This window comes from Aquarana catesbeiana, linkage group LG02 (assembly GCF_042186555.1).
Source record: "Aquarana catesbeiana isolate 2022-GZ linkage group LG02, ASM4218655v1, whole genome shotgun sequence".
Classification (NCBI taxonomy): domain Eukaryota; kingdom Metazoa; phylum Chordata; class Amphibia; order Anura; family Ranidae; genus Aquarana; species Aquarana catesbeiana.
Genome location: NC_133325.1, coordinates 130,587,122 through 130,594,190, shown reverse-complemented (window position 1 = coordinate 130,594,190; position 7,069 = coordinate 130,587,122). Strand labels below are relative to the sequence as shown.

Sequence of the window (7,069 nt, the reverse complement as noted above, 5' to 3'; positions counted from 1 at the left end):
CGTACATACACAGTATAAAATCAGTGTACCAAATAGAAGGGCTGCGCTTACCCTATATGCGTGAATGATAATACTAATAAATGCTTATGACTGTTATTTAGAGCAGACATTTTCCTTGTCAAAAGAAGTTTATTGAGTATACAATGTTATAAAGATACATAAAGTAAGTTTACAAGGATCTATAAAGTAAGCTCATTGTTTTACAGTAGGGTTTATATAGGTAAATATCATGAAATTTCAAATATTAAACATTGGGTTCACGTAAACCTAAATTAAAGATATATATCATTTCCTTAGTTACTTTTGTAGGTATTTAAATGATTTATACCTACTATACATATTGTTTACAAGTAGAGTGTATATAGGTCAAATAAATTCTGATAATGAGCTTTAATCGTAAGGTGGAGAAAAGGAAAGAGAAAGAAGAAAAAGGGTTGAAAGGTAGAGGTATCGTCCACAAGGTTGTCCCGCTCGTCAGTTTATTATTCTTTTTAGTTCTCTTTGAAGCCTTAGAATGGGTGTCTCTGTAAGTCATTTAATCTGTTACCATGGCAACAGGACAGAGTCATTGAAGTTTGACAGGAACTGTTGTTTTATCCAAGTATGCCAAAGTTTTTCAAATTTTGGAATTTGATTTTGATCGATGGCTACCATCTTAGCATGGGACATTGTATTATTCATTCTGTGAATTGTTTCTGCTAGTACCAATGTAGGAGATTTCCATGCCTTGGCCACTGTTTGTTTTGCAGCCGTTATTAGTTGGATCATAAGTTTGAATTGAGAGAGTGTTAACTATTCCGGTTTTAGATTAAGTAAAGTTAAATATGGATCTGGTTGTATTATTTTTTAAAATATTTTAGATGCAATCACGAAGACTTCCTTCCAGAAGGTTTGGATTACTGGGCACGTCCACCATATGTGTAAATATGTGCCTATTTCTGGGCATCCTCAAAAACAAAGAGCTGAGGTATTAGGTGAATATTTTGCCACTCTAGCGGGTACAAGGTACCAGCGAGTTAGGACTTTATAATTTGTCTCCAGTGCTAAGATGTTGGGTGAAGATGACTTAGATGTGAGCCATATGTTAGACCAGTCCGTGTCTTCTAAAGTTCGTCCCAGGTCCTCCTCCCACCTCTGAACGTAAGAGGGTCTATTAAGATTTGCTACTCCATATAGTTGATTATAAAGTGATGAAATTGTACCTTTAGCAAATGGATCTTTTGTACAGATTGATTCAAAAATGGATAATTGGGATAATGGTGTATCCCCCTTTAGGAATGGTGTATAGAAATTTTTGATTTGGAGAGCAGACATTTTCAACCATGGTGTCTTGAGGTTTCTTTAGGGGTGCCTTGACAAAATGCCCAAAAATTGTATACAAAGCAGCATGTGGATGAAGCCTGCCTTTTAGTTACACAGTCACAGGTTTTTTATTGTGCACCACTACAACCTTTTAATTGCCAGAATCCAAACAATCATTGGCATAATCAATTGATAAGGAGGATGTCAGTTGTCTGCATAGCACCCTTGTTTGACCCCTCCCTGCCCCTCTCCATCAGCGTTAGGGGTCACATTAGCTGAGTGATGGAAAAAGACTGAGGAAGAAGAGAAACATTGGAATACTAGTCAGTACCAGTTTGCAAAAGTGTATTTGCTTTGGAAGATTATTATTGCTAATCGCTTCTCGGCCTTTTGGCTAAGATCAAGTGTAGTATCTGTTCTTATCAGTTTCCAGGAGGTGGCGCTTGCTTCCGTCCCTGATCTATGGCGAAATAGAGACGGGATTGCGGTTGCTATGCAAAGCCTGCTGGAGTGAAGGTGACCTGGAGCGGTTTGTAGCCGAAAGGGAAGCCTTCTGATGGGGATGGAGAACCACGGGGTCTGAACCGGAGGGTCGGGACCCTGGCCTTCTGGCCTGGATTGGGGCAGATCTAGCTCCGGACAGTTATTCGGGAGAGAACGCTTACTTCCCTCTTACAGGGGGAGGGGAGTGGTTAGTACTTCCCGAATGTAATTAGGAGGGAGTGATGGGAGCGACGGTAGAGCCTGATAAAGGACTCTTTCTGGCTTCCTGATCTCCATATCCTTTCTGCCTGTGGTGGGCTCTGCTGTGGTCTGGGCTGGGGGGTTGGGGCTTTTTCGAAAAGCCAGTGGTGAATGTGCCCCTGAAGTGGCAGTTCAGGGGTTTCGTATAGTCACGGTGTGAAAGCACTTGATTTTATGGCACCATGGTCACTTCACCACAACACACGTTTTTCGCACCTGCCTCTTGGGCCGGGCCTTTTGGCCAGGACCAGGGGAAATTTTTATGCCTGGCCGGAGGGCCGGCCATTGTATAGCACAATGGCCACTTTCACTCTCCCATCTCACTATCTTCCCCACTCTTTCTTTTACCCCTGTTTGTCACCTTTTTGTCTTTTTTTGGTTGTCTTTGTATACACGTTTTGTCACTGTGTGGCGAGTAGGGTGTGGGTCCTCGGGCCTACTCTGAAAGTCTTGGGAGGGGGTGGACATAGGCCTTTTGGCTTGGTTCGCCCTCTCCTTTGAGGGGTCTCTCTTCGGGAGAGCCCCACTGTACTTGGGTTGGTCTGCTTCGGCAGTCCTTCCAGTTGTGGGGGTCCGCCTGGTTTCGGCCGGATGGACCCTTTGTCTAAATACCTCAGTCCCTGTCTGGAGCCTAACGCCCCGGGGGATCAGGGTAAGGTCCTTCCCTAGTGGAGGACTCTGTACACCCGTTGCACGTTTTTGTGTTTCACTCTCTATGTGTGGGCACTTTTTTTTGGCACCGGGTGGAAGTTTTTGAGGTGTGTTTTGCACGCCACTGGCTTTTCGAGTAAAAAAAAAAAAAAATTTGCTTTGGAAGAATAAATCCCCTGTAATGTTGGGCATCCTATGTATGTGGATGTGGCTGCATTATGTAAAACTATTAGAATAGTTTTTACATTTTAGAATGGACAAGACAGTCCATAATTTTTAAGGGGGGCCTTCACTGAAAAAAGGTTGAGAAACACTGGTTTAGAATATAATATAAACCAAATACATGTAAACCAATATATACAGCCAAATTAAAGTGCCCAGTGTTTATCAATAAAAAGTGCAAAGTTGATGCAAAAAGTGCTTCAGTAAACAGCAATTGATCTTCAGAATCAGAGTGACTGTGCTGTGTAGGAAAGAGGAAAGCAAACTCCATGGGAATGTCCCCACAATGCTCCCTCCAATCACTGCCAGTGTCCTCACCTGGGATTGTACTCCGCAGAATATGTTGACCACCTAAGCCTATACTCAGGGAGGTCCCGTGAGCCTTTCCAATAATCAGCGTTATCTTCTCCGTAAACCCATATGCTCCGTGAAAAAGTATTTGACCCCTTCCTGATTTTATTATTTTTATTTTTCACATTTGTTAAATTTAAATGATTCAGGCCATCAAACAAAATTTTATATTACACAAAAATAATCAAAGTAAATACAAAATGCTATTTTTAAATTATGATTTCATTAAGGGGAAAAAGCTGTCCAAACCTGCCTGGCCATATATGAAAAAGTAAGTACCCCCTTGCTAAATCATGAATGTACCTTTCACATTTTTTTGAAAGCAGAGTTTAATGTCACTTGCCACACCCAGGTCTGATTACTGCCAAGACCCGTTGAATCAAGAATTCAGTTAAATAGAAGCTATCTGACAAAGTGAAGTATGCTAAAAGATCTCAAAAAGCAATCATGCCGTGATCTAAAGAAATTCAAGAACAGATGAGAAACAGTAATTGACATGTATCAGTCTGGATAGGGTTACAAAGCCATTTATAAGGCTTTGGGATCCCAGCAAACCATGGTGAGAGCCATGAACCTTCCCCAAGATTGGCCAGCCTACCAGAATTACTCCAAGAGCACAATGACAAGTAATCCAGGAGGTCATAAAAGAACCCAGAATAACATCTAATGGACTGCAGGCCTTACTTGCCTCAGTTAAAGGTTAAGTTCACCTTTTTTTTTCTTTTCTAAATTCTAGCTCCCCTATGTACCAATATAGCATTTGTGTACTTGTTTTGCAAAAATATCAAAGTATGGCCATGTTTATACACCTAAAATTACTAGTTGCCCTTTCAGTGCCATTATTTGTTAATGGCACACCAAACACAGAAGCAAACACACATTTTGCCATGTGAAAAAACGAGTGGCAAATGCTGCAAAAGTAAAAAACACACAACCCACAAAACGCCAACATGTCCCATAAGCCACATATAACAGCCCATTTAAATCAACAGGTTTCCCTATGCGTGTCACAGGAAAAACGAGCCGCAAAACATGCGCTCCCACTATGCTAGATGTGAATGGGGCCTGAAAGTGAAATTGGTGCGATAACACAACAACAATGAGGCTCCATTCACCTCTGTGCGTTTCTTTGCATTTTGCATTTGCTGTGTATAGGGCAACACATTCAGGTGTATGGCCCCCCCCTCGCTAAAAAAAAGAAAAACGCTTTTGGGAATGCGAGTTCCCGCTATGCAGAGATGTGAACAGGGCTTGACAGCTGAGTGTTTCTGTCCGATCCCTTCTATGTACTTGTTTAAAGATGACCATACACTAATCAATCTGATTGTTTATTTAGTGAGAAGGGTGATGTGATCACTGACTGATTGCATTGCATTTAAAAAACATGCACCTGGGAGTGGGAGGGTTGATGATGCAGGGTGTGTGCTAATGAGGTCAGCTGGTCAACTCCTTCCTGTGTCATAACCCATAGTCTGTAAGGAAGTTAGACCGAAGCAATAGATACGTTTGGAAACATGGATGGAGGACAGTAAGGTACGTGTCTGTAGATTTTATGGAAAGCTTTGATATTTTTGTAAAAAAATGTACATGAATGCTATATTGGTACATAGGGGAGCTGGAATTTAGAAAACAAAAGGTGAACTTATCCTTTAAGGTCAGTGTTCATGATTCAACAATAAGAAAGAGACTGGGCAAAGACTGACTTTTGGGCAAATATTCTGTGGACTGGTGAGACAAAAGTTGAACTTTTTGGAAGGTGTGCGTCCAATTACATCTGGCGTAAAACTCACACAGCATTTCATAAAAAGAATATCATACCAACAGTCAAAGTTGGTGGTGGTAGTGTGATGGTCTGGGGCTGCTTGCCATAATTTTGCCATAATTTATGAAACCATGAATTCTGTGCTCTACCAGAAAATCCTGAGGGAGAATGACCGGCAATCAGCTATTTTAACTCCATCACCACATCTAACCCCTTGTTCTTGGAAGCTCTATTAGCCCATGTGATGGTCTTGCCTAAACCGGGGAAAGACCCCCCAGAGCTGTGCCAATGTCAGGAAAGGGTCCGTCCGCTGGTAAAATATATCATTTGGCATGCAGTACTGGGGTCTACCAGCAGGTGTCTCCTGGCAGTTTGGAACTGTCAGGGGAATCTTTCCCTGCTGGTGTTATTTCATCTTTTGGCCGCAGTACTGACGTCCACCAGCGGATGGATCCTGGCAGTATGGAGCAGACAACACTCCCTGCACTCAGGTGTTACATGAAGACAATTATTGTCAGTCCCATAAATACCCGGCAAGCCCTCACATGCTTGCCTTGGTATCTATCTCCTTGAGCCCTGACCCTGTTACCTGATCCTGAGCCTGCATCTGACCCTGTTCCGTGCTTATCCTGACCCGGTCCCTCCTGTGTTCCTGTACCCTTTCCTTACTCTTCAGCCCGATCCATCCACTCCCTGTCCTGTTGGTTCCCAGTCCCTCATCTACTGATCTCCCGTGTATGACCTTGGCCTGGCTAAATGTTTATGTTTCTGGAACATTCCTTGTCTTTCTGTTGATCTGCTGTGTACGACCATGGCCTGGCTGACATCTGTGATTTTGGTACTGCCCCTTGCTGTATATACTGTTGTTGTTGGTGGGTTTGTTGGGTTGGTTGTGTACTGTTTGTATGTTCTTAATTATCACCTATCTTAAATAAATATCATTACTATTCACTTTTCATGCGTTTTTGGTTATCTCTGTGCATTCCACAGTCTGGTCTACTAACTCTCCTGACAGCCAACTACCGACCCATTTCCCTTTTAATCTCCAATACCAAGCTTTTGGCCAAAATCCTGGCTCTTTGCCTCCAAGAGCATATCGTGTCCATAGTCCATCCTGATCAAATGGGTTTTATGAAGGGACGCGAGGCCAGGGACAACACAATACAGGCCTAACTGTGGAAGGAGGGGACTGACTGGGGGAGGTGAGCGATCAGTGTTCCTTTGTACTGGTAACACACAATCGGTCTCCTCTCCCCTGAGAGGACGTGGATCTGTGTGTGTTTACACACACAGATCCACATTCCTTCTCTGTGACCAGCAATCGCGGGTGCCTGGCGGACATCGCGGCCGCCAGGCACACGCATCGGCCCCTGAGTGCCCCCTAGTGGCCGGGAAGCCGAGGAAGTCATATGACGGCCGCCCAGAATGAGAGAGCCACCTTGCAGCCGTCATTTGACTATACGCGGGATGGGAAGAGGTTAAAGAGAATGTGGGATTAAAATAGTTTTTCAGCCATGCCATAGCTCCTCTCTCTTTCCCTACCATGGCAGGGGCACCATCTGGGGTGACTGAGACCACTTTTTTCAGATCTATCATCCTCTTTCTCAGAATCTCCTTAATGGCCTCACATACAGTATCTCACAAAAGTGAGTACACCCCTCACATTTTTGTAAATATTTTATTATATCTTTTCATGTGACACTAAGAAATTACTCTGCTACAATGTAAAGTTGTGAGTGTACAGCTTGTATAACAGTGTAAATTTGCTCTCCGCATAAAATAACTCAACACACACACAGCCATTAATGTCTAAACTGCTGGACACAAAAGTGAGTACAACAATAAGTGAAAATGTCCAAATTGGGCCCAATTAGCCATTTTCCCTCCCCGGTGTCATGTGACTTGTTAGTGTGAATGGGGAGCAGGAGTGTTAAATTTTGTGTTATTCCTCTCACTCTCTCATACTGGTCACTGGAAGTTCAACATGGCACCTCATGGCAAAAAAAAACTCTCTGAGGACCCTGAAACAAAAACAAT

General features: G+C 42.9%; 1 pseudogene; it reads left to right on the top strand.

Moving 5' to 3' along the window:
* Window positions 1-1,676: 1,676 nt before the first annotated feature.
* Window positions 1,677-1,808, top strand: LOC141130798 (U2 spliceosomal RNA; annotated as a pseudogene).
* Window positions 1,809-7,069: the final 5,261 nt, after the last annotated feature.